The following is a 14,367-nucleotide window of genomic DNA, read 5'->3' as shown; positions in this document are numbered from 1 at the left end:
CGTGTCCCAACCTCACATCACCTTCTCCAGACCTTCAAAAGAAACGCACGTCCAGGGCGAGCACAGCCAGCGCCGCACACCACCCGTCTCGGCGTGCGGAAAACACGGGGGGGGGAAAAAAGGAAACCCAACAACAACGCTCGCTTTTTCCGGGAAAAAAAAACAAGGGAAAAAGAAGAGGAAGAAAAAGGAAATAAAGTTGCCGGTGGCAGCGATGCCCCGACGGAGAGGAGGGCAGCGCGGAGGCCGCCGCCGGCCCTGCCTTCCCATCCCGGCGCTCCGCACCGAAACAAAGCAGCGAATCAACTGCGATGCAGATGGGCGGCTATGAATTTTTTGCTGCTGCTTAGAGCTTTAATTACTCGTTCTTGATCCGTGGGACTACGACACGACACCGCCAAGGTTAAAATGCCCTGAACAGCTCTGAGCAGATGTGAACGAGTTGGCAGACGCGCAAATGAGGTCTGCCTCTAAGCATGATAACAAGTGACTAATACATTGCATATCGCTGAAAGAAAATTATTTTTCTCTAATTTGCATTAGCTTTTCTTTTTTCTTTTTTTTTTCTTTTTTTTTTTTAACGCCAGCGACATTCGCTCCTCAGAGGCAGCAGCATAATCCTGAAAATATTACTCCGTGACTTTAAAAGATTTGGAAGGAGGCAGAGATTGCCAGTGTTTTGGCTATGCAGGCTTGTTTATCTTTCCGCCTTTGCTCCAAGGCGAAACTAGTTTCGCAAGCAGTATTCTTGCAGAAAAATGGCACATGTCATATAAAACACCAGTTTATAGGAACTGATGCTAAAATTGTTGAATGACTACTGGCGCACTTTCGCCACTAATAGCACAGCGTAATCCATAAAGGACCAAGGGGACAGTCAAGGCCAAAAGAGAAAAAAAAAAAAAAATAGATTGACTGGAGAGAAATAGATAAAGGCAACCCATCGACCAAAATTACAAAAGGGGTGGTGGGGGAGGAAATAAGCATCTCCCCTTCCTACCTGCTTTCCACCCCAGAGCCGCCTCGTCAAAAAGACGATAGTACGTGGAGGTCACTTACTATATAAAACACAGCGATTCTCGTAGGTAGCAAAACTATGTCAGGTACAAATATAGGCCAGAACCCAGTTCTCCAAGTTCCCTCGACTTTCCAGAGGCTCTTCTGAAAGGGCCGGGAGATCACTTTGGGTACTGGAGCAAACTTCAAGAACAAGCAGCATTTTATATCCTATGCTCAAAAGGCAAACCGAGGGGCTTAGGCGCAGAGGCTTTGAGGAGAAAATAGCCGCTCGGGCTATTTACGCAGGAGGAGTTTTTCACCGCGGACCTACTCCAGGGCTGCCTGCACGTCCAGGTTATCGGGGCTTGCGCGCTGCCATCTCAAGAGATAACAACTTCTCCTCCGCCAACACGTGCTCGGGAGGCGAACACGCACCGCCACCGCACCGTGCCCTGCCCCACGCCAGCTCCGGCTCCGAGCGGGGCTGCCCTCTCCTCCCGCGGGGTTCCCGGGACGCCTGGCCCGCCGCTCCCGCAAAGTCCCCGGGGGCCGGCTCAAACCCGTCGCCGGGAAAGGATTTCCCAGCGCCGAAGCCTGCTGGGGTCGGGCGCGGAGGGGGCCGCTCCTCCCGCAGCCTCCCTGCGCTTGTAAATCAAGCCGGAGGAGGAGAGAAGCGGGGGGGGGGGGGGGGGCGGCTTCTCCCCGCCTACCGCCGTTCGCTTAAGCGACGCCGGCGGCGGCGGGGGAGCGAGGCTCGGCGCCCCGCCGCCGCCCGGGATGCCCGCCGGGCCCCGTAGCGGCGGGCGGTGTCTCCGGCAGCGACGGGGCGGCCCCGGGGGCTGCTCCGGCCGCAGCGAGAGCTTTTGTGTGCGAGTGCCGGCGAGGCGCGGGCTCTTCGCGCTCCAACAGCTGTCACATTATTTGCACTGGCTGTAAACAGCCTTCGCCTTCCCCCCCCCCCCCCCCCCCCCCCCCGCCACCGAGTTAAATCCAGACTAACAATCCCCAGTTAGAGATCAAACCAACAACAGCAGCATTGTGTCTGCCTTCATTGCTTTACCATCAACTACTGCAGCTGGTTTACTCGAAACAAGGAACACCCTCTACCCACCTCCCCCGCCCCGGGGCCAGAAACGTGCTTGTTCCCGGCGGCTGGTCAGGCGGAGCCGCGCTGCCCCGGGGGGCTTCTGCGGGCCGGGGCCGGGCCCGGGCCCGGGCCGGGGGCGGGGGGGGAAAGGCTGCCTCCACCAGCTCGATGCCGGCGGGGTCCCGAGCGCTGCTGGGCTCTCCCCCACAGCGGAGAGGGGTTTCCAACCCTCACTCCCGCCCGCCGAAAAGCGTTATGAGAAGTTGAGCACCGCTCTCGGTTTGGCTTTCGGGAAGGGCGAGGGGAAGCCCCGCAGCCGCGGGGAAAGCCGCGCCTGCAGCTGCGCGGCGGCACCCGGCGAGCTCGCCCCCGCGGCGCGGCGCGCCCCCGAGCAGCCCTTCCCCGGCAAGGCCGGGCTCCACGCCCCCGCACCCCGCACCCCCTGCCCCGCCGCCTCGCACCGGGCCGGCGGCAGCGGCGCCCGACCCGTGGTGGCACCAAACCTCGGGCCGAGGGGCCCCTCCGTCCCCGCCGGCCTTGCCCCGGGCGGTGACCCCGGCCCCGGAGACGCGTTTCCACCTTCGGCCCTTCTCGTAAGGAAAGAAAAAAAAGAACTAAAAACCCCAATAACCTAAAACGCGAGTGCAACTTCGCTCACGGTACAACCACCTGGCAGCAAAGGAGTGGTGCTGCGCGCTCTCAGCGGGCCTTTTGTTGGGCACAGCTGGAATTTGAGTGTAAATCCCCGTACCTCCCTCCCTGGCCATGCTTATTTTTGCATCAGCGGCAAAGTTAGAGGAGAGGTGGAATTTACTGAACGGAAGCGAGGGAGAAATAAATCCACTCACGGAAACCTTTCCTCGCCCAGCTTGACTGCTAGCATTGCCCAAATTGTGCATCTCTAAGGGAAAACCACGACACGGCCACTGTCTCTGAAATTTGTGTACCGCACGAACTCTTGAAGAGGCCGCGGGAGCTGGAAGCGCACTTTCTAGGCGCTTATATGCAGTTTGGGAGCAGGCACCAGCAAGGGAAAAGAGCTGGTTTTATTGGAAGCACATCTCCATCTTGGCCTGACTCCTGCCAAAGGGCAGCGCTCCCCAGGCAGGTAAGGTGCTTCGCACCAACATGATACGTCTCCAATTGACTTCCGAATCGGATTCACCGACAAATGATGCCGGTGCGTACTCGCAGGTCAGTATCATCGACTATTCATTGCCTATACGTAGCTAGAAATCTGCTGGCCTGGTAAAAATCACTGCTAACAAAACAATGTCAGCAAAGGCTGCAACACACTCTTGTGAGAGACCGGCGATTCGTGCCTACTGAGGCTCTTTCAGCACAAAGGCTTTTAGAGGAAGAAGAGAGAGAAGGGGGAAAAAAAGGAGGGAGGGCTCTCGTGTTTCAGGGCTGCTGTCCCCTGGGAACCAAGAACCAAGTGTAGCTTCAATCAAATGCTGACTTCTCCTCCGGGAGCTCAGTAGGAAACCTGATCTCACTAGCTCATGCCTGCCTCCATGCATATAGGCTGGGTTTTCTTTCATACCAGCAATTTGTATAAAGAGGAGAGCCAATACAGTTTATTGCAAACGAGATCTCGCAGTAACGGATCTAGAGAGATATTTCTGTAGCTAAAATAAGACAACCTTCAGCCGCCTGCTCAGGGCAGGCCGCGTCGCAGCCGCCCCCGGCTCCGCACGCACGGCTCCGCCGTGGGCGCCCCTGGCACGGCACGGCACGGCACGGCCTCCCACGCATCTCCGCGAGCCCTGCATCCTCCCCAGCTGGCAGCAGCCGCCCTGGGTTGGGTTTTTGTGCAATGCCAGGTTACACTTCCATTAAAACGTTTACCCCGGGAGATCACTTCCTGCTTGGAAGTATTGTTCCGGCTTCCCCTGCTGCTCGCAACTTTAGCCGGAGCTATTTTTCTCCTCGCCCACTGTGGCATGGAGAGCCCGGGAAGCATCCACCCCTGCCCGCTGGCCCTGGGCTGCCCTGGCACGGCAAAGCACGGCACGGCACGGGAGGTCTGCGGGGGGAAGGCAGGCGAGTCCTCCAGGCGGAGCTCGGCATAACTTCGCACCGGGCTGCTTAATTCTGCACGGGGCTTTGCTAATCCACTTTGTGCTTGACTACTGAAACGGGAGGAAAGGAAAACACCGCGCGGGGAGCAGGACCAGGCCGCAGCAAGGTAAGCCAGGGGGACCGCAGCCTGTGGGAAGGGCTTCCCCCAACGCCCAGCTCAGCCTCCTACTGCTGTGGGCAAGCCAGAGAGGCTTAGAGCACAACCCAGCACGCCGGGGCGTGGGAGCAAAGGGGATTGCTCAGGGATCAGGGATCCCTGTAGGATCTCTCCATAGCCAGGGGCTTTCACACGGAGAAAGTTTGGCTCAGGGAGGGAATTTACACTTAGAAAGAAGAGGAGCTCAGCCCATCCCTTCTCGTGCCATTAGCAAGTTCTCTCTGAATTTCAAGGAGAGCCGAGAATACGCCCCTCCAGCTTTGATTTCACTTCTCTGTCCCTACCTGCCACCGTGCACAAATGCCATACTCCAGCCGTGGCTAAATGAGCCCCATAAAGCAATCCCTCCCTCTCCAAGAGACCCCCGGCTGCAATGCCGCCCCGCTCCGGGGGAGCACGGGGGGAAACACAGCAGTGGGTGAGGGACAGGCAGCCCCACAGCACCTGGTCCACATAAGCACAGGGACAGCCATCGGGCTGCCCCAGGCGTGGGGTCTGCTGCCCGTGGAAGTACGGGCGTACTTCTCTCTGCTATCGACCGTGCCAGGCGCAAGCCACTCCGATACTCCCGTGGAGGAGGAGATCTGACTTTTGTAACTGAGGATACGGGCCCAAATGTTTTGTAATATGCAAATACTGAAAGACGCACAAGGCCCCTAGGTGAGGTATTCCCGAGCTTTAAATGAACACCTGGGGTAAGAGCAAGAGCTACTCCAGCTGAAAAGGAAAAGCAAAACACGCTCTGAGAAAGAACGGGCAGGCTGGCAGCGCTGGCGTACTGCAACCCACCACGGGCCGTACGGAGGTGCACGGGGAACGGCCCCGCCGCAGGGCTGCGCCGCTGCAGCTCCCGGCCATGGGAGATTGCTTCGAGGGCAGCGGGAGCCGCGGAAAGGAGAGCGTGTTTGGCTGGGAGCACTCTCGCCCCTCCTGGCCGAGGAGCAGGCAGAGGAAGCACAATGCCAGGCTTTCCCGGTGCAGGCTCGGCCGCGGAGCGCAGCCCCGAGCCTCCCCCTTTCCCCAGCGCTCTATTGAACACACTCAGCTCTTTATACGAGCCATTCCCAGTGTGGCTGGTGGATTCTGCGCTTTCCACTTTAATTGTCTTATCCAAATAAAGCTTTGTTTTCCTTAGCACGACAATCCCAACATTCAGGCCGAGATTTTCATTGGACAGAGGAGATATTTTATTCTCCGATTGTTTAGAGAGTCGGGGCTTACACGGAACAGCCCCGGCTTGTGTGCCTCCGCTCACAATGGGGTCTTTGCAGCCCCGGTCTCCACCATGTAGATTCGTTTTCTGGAGCGATCGGGACGAGAATCATTTTTCTCTGAATTTCGTAGCTTTCCAAGTCTACCGTAGACTTTAACAAGTCTTTTAGTTTGCACCTAGACAATAAATTTAGTTTAATTTAGCTTCCGGTCTTTAATTTTAGCAGGTCGTCTTTTTGCATGCAAATCAATATGGCAATTACCATCTAAAAGCTCGCCCAGCCCCAGGTCAATGTAAATTGATCATTGTCCGCCTTCTACAAAATAACACCGGGAGTCTGTGGTGCATAATGAGATTATACTGGAAACTGTCTTTCAGATCACAAATTATATTTCATGCTGTCAGGATCTTCTCCAAGCGGACTTCCTTGCATGTCTAATCACACGGCACCGAATCCATTAGCTCACGAGGTAGGTTTGGGGTGCGAGGAGCGCTTGCGTGCGGAGGGAGAGTCCCAAATAATTCAGAAAACAGTTTAGAAGAACAGGCGGGCAGGTACTGAAGCGTGCTCTCACTCGCTAACTTTTCCAGCAGTGGAAGAGAGGAGGGGAAAAAAAAATCTCTGCTCGGCCAAGAACTGCTGTCCAGCAAACAAGGAAAAATGAATTCCCTGCTGGAAAGCAGCAGAACTTTCCTAAATCCACATTTGCAACGAGTTCTCGGCCTCCTCCTTTCCGTCCCCACCTCGTCTGCCCGGCCATTCAAAGGAGCGCTGGCCGCCCGCTCCGGAAAATCCCCCCACGAGAGACGCGCTCCCCCGGGGGGAGGACGGGGGACACGAGACGCCCCTGCCCACCGCAGCCTCGGGACCCGAGCGGGTCGGATCGGAGGGAAAGGTCTCTCCGGAGCAGCGAGTGCCGTAAGCCGGTTCCCCGAAAGGACACGAGGATTAACGGGAGCTGCTCACGGCCAGGGGAACTCCCCCTGCCTGCAGCCCGGGCCTCCGCGCTGCCTCCCGCACGCACGCAGGCAGCCAGAGCTGCTCGGCGTACGGAGCAGGGGTTAGCCCGGCTCCACTCCGCCGCTCAGCTCCTCGCAAAACCAAGGAAGAAGGGAGCAGGCCCGCTCCGGCCATCAATTCTTCCTGAAGCGACGCCAGCCTAAGGAGGAAGTACTCGACTCGGCTTCGCGCCGCTCTTTCTAAGCCCGCGCTAAAACGGGATCTATTGCGGCGTTCGGGGGGAAGATAGCGTATCGCGTATCACCTGTGCAACCCAACTACGCTGCAGAGTCCCGGCGAGAGCCCGCGCCTTTGTCGAGACGCGCAGAAATCGGAGCCCCCGCTTCCCCTCCGTGCCGAGCACGAATTTACTCCGAGCCACGTTTACTCCCGGGGCAATGTGGCTGCCAGAGCTATGACCTGAGCTGGAGCAGGCCTTTCGCTCGTCTTTGCAGGGGCCACTCACCGGTCAAAGTTGAGAGACCTTTTAAACGACAGCCACAGATTGCTAAGACTACTTTGGTATGCGCAGCACTCATTATTTTGGGCTGTGGTGGCCCGGGTCCATTTTCTCCGCAAACGGAGACCCGAAAGCATGTCAACAACTTTGTGCGGTCTCGCAGCTGCACAGATCCACAAAGTTCCCTTGCGCGGACTGTACAGGAGCCCCTGGAGCTCAGTCGCCTTGCCGCTGGCATCCCTGTTAGGGGACCCTGGCTTCTTTATCAGCCTTAAAAAAAGTGAATTATCATGGGGTGGGGGAAGAAGAGGGCACAGGGACAACAGTTTCGAACGGCCTCAGAAGCTGCAGCTCTCGGCACAGCCTGGTAAAGGCAGATACAGTGCGTGACACGGAGCCTGGATTGTCCACCAGCGCAGGAATAAAGCCAAGGCACCAGTATTGTTTCAAGACCCAGTCCATATTTGGGCATTCAGTTCACACATCCTAAGTATTGCTTTAAATATTAGAATAGAGACATTCGCCAATGTGGTTCATAATGCACTCAAATGGGAGAAGTCATTGCTGTTCGGTCTCAGATTACTCGCTTGGTCTTGCTGGTCTTTTGGGGGGGGGGGAGAAGAGAAGGAAACCCTGCTGAGTCTGTTTGCACTGGTCTCTATTAGATATGCAACAAATCTGCCATTTCCGGCGTTGCTTCTATCTAATTAGAGATGTATTTAGATGTGACGTGTAAATAAGCGCTGAGCTGCCTGCTGCCCTGGCTGCGCGGACTGCTCGGGAGCATTTCCAATAAGGCTGTAGCGCCCGGAACCAGGGCTCAGACAAAGAGGAATGGGAATGGTCTGCGCTGCAGGCGAATCCAACAAAACCAGCTTTTATCTATCGCTCTAAAGCCTTAACTGCTTTTAATCTGTACCGCCCGGGCTTGCACGCCACGATCGCATCTCATCCACCGAGGATGTCTCCGTACAAAAGGAAGCACACACACGCGCGCAGGAGCTGCAAATAACCCCCGACCCACCCAAGCCCCAACGCAGACCCTGCTCTCCGCCTGCCCCTTGCGCTCCAAGAGGCGTGCGAGCCCCCGTGGGCTTCCCAACACCCCGAGGCAGGTACGCCCGGCTTCTGCCTGCACAGACACGTGCCGAGGGCTGCCCCGCGCTGTGAGCGCACACGCAGCCCCGTGGGGCGAAGGGCGTCGAGCTGCCGCCGGGGGAGAAGTTGACGGGACCCGAAGGCGGCCACGGAAACTCGCTCCCCCCACGGGGCTGGGAACCTCCACCGCGGGGTTTCCATCACAACCCACGGGAATGGGGCGGGGGGGGGGGGCACGGTGGGGCCGGGGGAGGCAGAGAGCTGCCGGGGACACCCTGCTGCCGGGGCTTGCCCGCCCGGCCACTCCCGGGGTCCTGCCACCCCCGAGCCCAAGGGGCTGCGGTGGCTTCCCCGGCCCCACGGCCGCCCGACCCCGGCTCCAAGCACTCCTCGGAGTTTCCAGAGAGAGGAGACTCCTGGGAACAAAATAATCTGGCGCTCGCCTCATGAACTCTTTTCCTGTTGTGGGAAACAGCTCTTATAAAACCATTAAACGGACGGGGCAGCGCCGGGGGCCTGAGGCACGCTGCCCTGTCCCCCCCCGCTCCGGCAGCATCCCTGCGACCGCTGCTGCTCCCGCATCCTTCCAGGCCGGAGCAGCCGGCCCCGATCCCCTCTCGGCTTTAAGGGTTAACAACCATTGCCACCAAAAAAAAAAAAAAAAAAAAAAAAAAGAAAAGAAAGAAAAAAGAGGAAAAAAAAAAAGAAAAAAATATCGCGGTGACCTTTTCCTCTCCGACTCCCCCACTCTCCCTTTCAGGCTCCGGTTCCTGAGCTCGCAGGGAGCCTGAGCGGCTGTCTAGACCGATCTATCACAGACGGACAAACAATACCAGGAGAAGCCCCTGCCCGGTCCCTCAGCCTCCGCCACTCACCTTAGAAATGGCGAAGAACAGAAAAGTGACCGCGATACAATCCTCCCCGGTATATTTATAGCCTGCCACACAGCCCACCTTCATGCCTGACAAATGAGATTTTGTCTGCTCTCTCAGCGTACGCTCCAATAAACACACACACACACTTTTTTTTTTTTTTTTTTTTTTTGGTGCCTGTTTGTTTTTGGTAACATTCCGGGCTCGTCCCTCCGACCTCGGGGCGGGTGAGAGCCCACCACGCCCGTGCGGGGAGGCAGGTTTGATAGCCGGGGCGGGAGGGGTTGGGGACGGGGCGGGGGGGGACACACTAAGAGGGGACCCGGCCGCTCGTCTACACGCAACCTCCCAACCTGGAAACTTCAATGTCCGTATTCATCACGCCCCTTCGCACCCAGCCCCCCTCACCCGAAGTGCTCCCTGGTCCCTGCCAGCCCTCCGGGTTGCGTATTAAAGAGGTATACGAGGCGAGGAGCCGGAGGTCCAACGCTGCAAAAGGCTGGGGAATAACTAATGAGCTGTGCAGCCCATTGATCCGGTGCATACTTCCTAATTAACTCTGAGTCACCTATTTGTGACAGCAATTCAAAGAACTGCACCAGGGATAAACTGCAACCCCGGCGCGCGAAGGCAACCCGGGGAGGGGGGAGGAGGCGGCGGGGGAGGCGGGGGGGGGGAGAGGAATTTGCTCCTAATCCTCCTAAAAGCAATTAGGGTGAGCGCTGCGCTGGCTACCTCTCGGGAAGAAAAAAAAGAAGAAAAAAAAAAAAAAGGAAAAAAAAAACCACCCAGCGGCTCCGACAGCAGAACCGAAAGGAAACGCATCGGTGTGTCGCAAGCGCGACGGCACCGGGCTCCAGACCGACAGGCAAGCACCGGCGTCTGGGGGACGAAAGTAGGCGAGAGCAGCGGCAGGAGGAAGCGGTACAGCGGGACCGGCGGGGAGGGGGCGGCGGAACCACCGGCGGGGGGTGCGGGAGCTGCCCCGGGGGCCGAGACCCCCGCACCGCCCGCCCTCGCCCTCAGCTTTGTTCCCAAGCGGCCCTGGCGGGGTACGGCTCTCCCCGGCCGCCCCCCGCGGCAGGGCCACGGGGAGGAAGCGGGAAAGGGGGGGGGGGGGGGGGGAAGTTAATAGAAACCTTTGGAAAATCCGGGCTTTGCTACGGGGCTACGTGGTGCGGGCTGGGCTCCCCCCGCCCCCCCCCCCTTTTTTAATACAAACAGGAATACAAAAGCTGCAGGCTCCAAAGAGCAGATGAAAGCAATGAACGGAGTTTCTGGAAAAGATTCATTAGTGGGAATTAATGCTGCGAGGAGCTCCGAGGCGATACCATTAAAGCCAGTCCCACACTTTGTCAGTTTTTACATCGCTCACCACGGTCGGGCCGCTTTTTTTTTTTTTTTTTTTTTTTTTTCGGGGGAGAGGGGGAGGTGCTCTTCGCCTTCCCCCCTCGCCCCCTCCGCGATCACCAAACCCGGGATCCGACAGACATCGCGGAAACGAGGGAGAGGGAGGAAAGGGGAAGGAAAAAAAAAAAAAAACCACACACAACACACACACATCGAGAAAGAAAGAGGAACGTGAACGCTCCGCAGCCCTCGCCCCCGGACTCGCTCCGCGAACATCAAATGCATGCCTCATATGCTGCGCAGAGCCGCCCCACTTGGCCCCGGCTTCACAAAGCAGCCTCCGCTGCCTCCCTGCCTGGCCGTCCCCCTCCGGCCGGCCCTTTGATGGCAAGCCCCGAGCCTCCCTCCGGCTCGTTCTCCCAACTCCAAACTACATTTTAGGGCTGACTAAACTTCCGTGTCACGCCGGACCTCACGCCAGCACAGCTCCGCGCACGGGAAAGCCCCGGGCCGCCCTGCCCCACGTGCGCGGCGGCGCCCGCCCCGCCGGGGCGGAGGGAACCGGGGGGGGGGGGGGGGGTGTTGGGGTTGAGAAACGGGGGGGGGGCGCAGAGCGGCTCCCCGGGTTCTCCCGGCGAGGAGAAGGCAGCCCGCAGCGGGCTCTCCCCGCCGCTCACCTGGCCGCTGCCCCCGCACCGCCCGCTGCTCTGGGCGAGGAGCGCGGAGCCCGGCTCGGCCGCCGCGGGAGCCGTTCCCTCCCCGCGGGTGGGTAGCGCCGCTCCTCGCTCGCCCCGTCCACCGGGAGCCCCGCACCGCCGCTGCCCCGCAGCTTTCCCGATCGCAAAGTGCGAGACGACGGGAACACCACCACCACCACCACCCCCCCCACACAGGCGCACCGGAGCCGACAGAGCGACCGGCACCTTCCACCCGCCGTCGTCCCCCCCCCCCCCTCCGCCGCCCCAAACGGGCATCTTCCCAAGCAACTGCCTCCAAACTTCCCCTCCGCCACCTCAGCCCCGGAGGCGCACCGGGAGAACCCCCTCTTTCCCCCCCCGCCGCCGCCCCCCCCCTCCCCGCTGCCCCGCGCCCTAACTTTCGGCCGCGGCGCCGCCGCTGCGCTGCCGTCCCCGCGGCGGGGCGAGGGGAGCCCCGCGGCCGCCCCGTCACCGCGGGACCCGGCGGCGGCGGCGGCAGCGCTTCCGTACGGGAGCTGTTCGCGGAGCGGAGCACTGACCTTCCTGCCGCGCCGCGGGGCTGCGGCGTGCGCGGTCCGCGTCCGCGGGTCCCCACACCGTCGCCTCGCCCTGCTGCTCTCCCGGGAAGGGCAGCCCCGTCGGGGGTCGGAGGGGTGGGCGGGAAGAGGTGAAAAAAGTTTCCCGATTTCCTCCCCCTCCTCCCCCTCTCCGTGGGTGCGTGTGCCGCGGCTTGCCCCGGCGCGGGCGGGCCGGGGAAGGGGTGCGGGAAGGCAGGGAGCTGCGGGGGGGGGGGGGTGCAGGAGCGCGGCCGCCGCCTGCGCCGACGGGGCAGGTGCCCGCGGGAAGGGCTTTGCTTCTCGGCTCGGCTGGGCTCAGCGGCGGGAGCGGGAGCGGCAGCCCGCGATGCTCATTCCGGCTGCCGGCTCTGGTTTGGCAGCGCCATGTTGCTGGCTTGCTCCGGGCGAAGTTCCTGCGCTGGCGAGCGCGGCGCTCCCCACATCTCGCCCGCGCCGCCGTCTCCCGTGCCCTGGCCGCCGCGGCTTTGTGTGTGTGTGGCTGGGGATTTAATTCTCCTCCTCCTCTTCTCCTCCTCTCTCTCTCTCTTTTTCTTCCTCTCCCCCCCCCCCCCCCTCCCCTCTTTAGTCCGCCGGGAAAGCCGCTCTTCCTCACCTTGCCGCTGGGAGACCGGGCTCCGTCTGCTGCACGCTGCGCTCCCCTCGCATCCCCCCTCCCTCTCTCCCTCCTCCTCCTCCTCCTCCTCCTCCTCCAGCCGCCGCCTCCCCTCCCTTCCCCTCCCCCCGGGCAGGCGCTGCACCGAGGGAGCCGCCGCCAGCAGCAGCGGCGGCAGCAGCAGCAGCAGCAGCAGCGCCGCCACCGCTTTTTTCCCTCTGCAAGTTTCCCCCTCCCCTGGCTGCGTTTCCCTGCCCAGGCAGGGCTCGCCCGGCCGCTCGCCCGCTTCCACCCCCCCCCACCTTGCCCTGACTAATTGATTTACCCCCCCCCCCCGCCGCGCCGCCGGCCCCTCGCCTCGCCTCGCCCGCTCCCCCCCCCCCCCCGGCTGGCACAGGTCGCTGCCAAGCTGCGGCGCCCCGGGGGGGGGACTCCGCGTTCCCCGGCCGGCAGGGAGAGGAAAACCCCCCCCCCCAACCCCCCCCCCCCCCGCCCCGCCGATACTCCCCTCGCTCGCTACCCAGAAGGCCAGTGGAGAACCGCAATTACCATAAAGCTCCGCTCACTCCGCTCCGCCAAGCTGTCAAAAACCCCGGCGGCGGCGGCGCTGCCAGACATCGCTGCGAGGCTCCGCGGCGGGTCGCGCCGCGCTGCCACCCCCCCCCCCCCCGCCGCCCCCGGCCCCTCCGACGGACGCCCCCGGCCCTCCCGCCACGCTTTCCCCAGCGCGCTCCGCCGCACCGGGGCGGACGGGGTCCGGGTATCGTGTGTCGTCCCCCTCCCACCCCGGGCGGTGCAGCCCGCGCCCCCACCCAGACCCGCTGGCTCCGGGTTCCCCCCCTTCGCGCAAGGGCATCCCCGCCGCCCCGGGACCCGCCGAGGGCTCACAGCCGTCCTGACCCCCCGCAGGGGTCACAGCGCGCACGGACCCTTTCGCCCGCAGCTTCCCACTCGTGGAAGGGTTCCTCCCCCCCCCCCCCCCCGGCCCCGGGGCCCCGCTCTGGTCCCACCCGCCGCCCCCAACTTCGCGTGGTCCGCGGCTCGGCCGCGCTGATTTCCGCGCTTCCCCCCGGTCCGCTTCTCCGAGCTCTGAATATCGGGATGGAAAAAAAAGCCACTCGTTTGTCAACGTCTGCATTGCGCGGGGCGGGGGGGGGAGGGTGGCGGGGGGGGAACCTTATTAAAGCGCGTTTTCGCCTGATCCGGCTTTGGCAGCCCTTAACGCGTTTTTTTCCGCGTGTAAGCGGTGTGGCAACCCGGGGTGGGGTGGCGACTGAAGCGTCGTTTCCCTCGCTGGCATTTCTACGGCTGCTTTAAGATTTCTGCCCGGGTTGTGGAGCCCTTTAATCTCCGGGTTGGTAGTTATCGGCTGCATCTATTTACTTTGGCAAGGCAACTTTTGGCTCGGCGAGCTCGACTCGTAAATTTCACGTTCATAACGCCCATCCCCGCCGATACTTCCAGGTTCGGTCCCGCGGAGCCCGCGGCGCGGAGGCACCCGGGGCAGCCCCGGGGCGGCCCCGGCTTCAGGGCCAGGCGGGCCCTCGGTCCCGCAGCTCCCCCGCACCTCCCGGCGCCTTCCCGGGGAAGCGGGAGTTTTGCCACCTCAGCGCAGCCGGCGCCGCATCGAGCCCTTCTCGCCGCCGCTCCGTGTGGGAGCGACTGCCAGCCAAACGCCAGGCGATTAACGCGGACAGTTCGCCCCGGGGGAGGCGGGGGGGGGGGGGGGGGGGGGGGGGGATTTTTAATCGCCACGTCCAAGACCCTGCGCGAAAAGGCTGCGGAGACGCTGCGAGCTGTAAAAGCTTTTCCTCGCTGAGAGCGCACAAGCAGCGAGCAGGGCGGTGAGTATTCAGCGGCAGAGCAGGACTGCCGGGGCTGCCTGCCTGCTTTCCGCCGCTGCTGCTTATCTCCGAAGATGGAAAAGCAGGAGTTCCCGAAAGTGGTCCCTACCAAAGCGCCCCCCCTCCAAAAAAAAAATTTTAAAAAATCCAGAAGTTTTTAATCGAGAATCTAAGCCACGTCTGGCAAAAACGCGGGGGTTGCCAGAGGCTCGGGAGGGGGACGCAGAGTGCGCGCACACACACACACAGACACACGCAGCAGGGTCACGGTCAGAGGCTTGGCATTTTATGAAACTGCCATCACGGAGCTTTGGGTTTTCGCTACGTCTCTCTT

At 61.3% G+C, this 14,367-nt stretch overlaps 1 protein-coding gene across 8 annotated transcripts in view; it reads right to left on the bottom strand.

Moving 5' to 3' along the window:
* Nucleotides 1-14,367, bottom strand: part of BCOR (BCL6 corepressor) — an 83,195-nt gene that overhangs the window by 46,627 nt on the left and 22,201 nt on the right. For 5 of the 8 annotated variants that reach the window (XM_030020858.2, XM_041124996.1, XM_041124998.1 and 2 more), the window contains exon 1: nucleotides 11,559-12,156. The exons of 1 other annotated variant lie outside the window; for it this stretch is intronic. The gene's annotated coding sequence lies outside the window, so the exon portion shown is untranslated. Of the gene's footprint in view, nucleotides 1-11,558; nucleotides 12,157-12,189; nucleotides 12,260-14,367 lie in introns of those variants that run through there. 2 more of the 8 variants (XM_030020857.2, XM_041124999.1) reach the window with 2 other exon arrangements.

This window comes from Aquila chrysaetos, chromosome 7, assembly GCF_900496995.4.
Source record: "Aquila chrysaetos chrysaetos chromosome 7, bAquChr1.4, whole genome shotgun sequence".
In the NCBI taxonomy this organism is placed as follows: Eukaryota; Metazoa; Chordata; class Aves; order Accipitriformes; family Accipitridae; genus Aquila; species Aquila chrysaetos.
This window is presented reverse-complemented; position numbering and strand designations above follow the sequence as displayed.